This window comes from Gigantopelta aegis, chromosome 6, assembly GCF_016097555.1.
Source record: "Gigantopelta aegis isolate Gae_Host chromosome 6, Gae_host_genome, whole genome shotgun sequence".
In the NCBI taxonomy this organism is placed as follows: Eukaryota; Metazoa; Mollusca; class Gastropoda; order Neomphalida; family Peltospiridae; genus Gigantopelta; species Gigantopelta aegis.
Window position 1 is genome coordinate 18,782,717 of NC_054704.1, and position 512 is coordinate 18,783,228.

A 512-nucleotide genomic window follows, 5' to 3' on the forward strand; every position below is an offset into this window, starting at 1 on the left:
CCGGTATTCTCGAACCAAGAACAAAGTCCCGATTTTTCTCTCTATTATTAAACCCTTTTATTTTGGTGCTGATTGGTCGAATACCCCTAGGGTCGAACAGAAGCTTTCTCTCGAACCGATTTATTGGTCCGAACTGTAAAATTAAACATATTTAGCTCGAACAGCTAAGTCTATGCGAAGAAATATATATATAAAACATTTATGTAGGAATTTTTCATCGACCTGGATGCAGCCTAATGGTAGAAAAATAGCCATGGTTGTGGATAATTGTCCCGCACACCCTAAACTGAAAGGTCTGAAAGTTATTGAGCTGATCTTTTTGGCACCCAACACACCCGGTCAAACACAGCCCATGGACCAAGACGTGATAAACAATCTGAAAAGCCACTACAAACAACTTGCTATCATGAAGCACAGCAGACAGAAACACAGACGTGCTAATTACGGTACTGGATACAATGTATTTGATGCAGGTGACACACAAAACAATAGCCAATTGTTTCCGTCACACC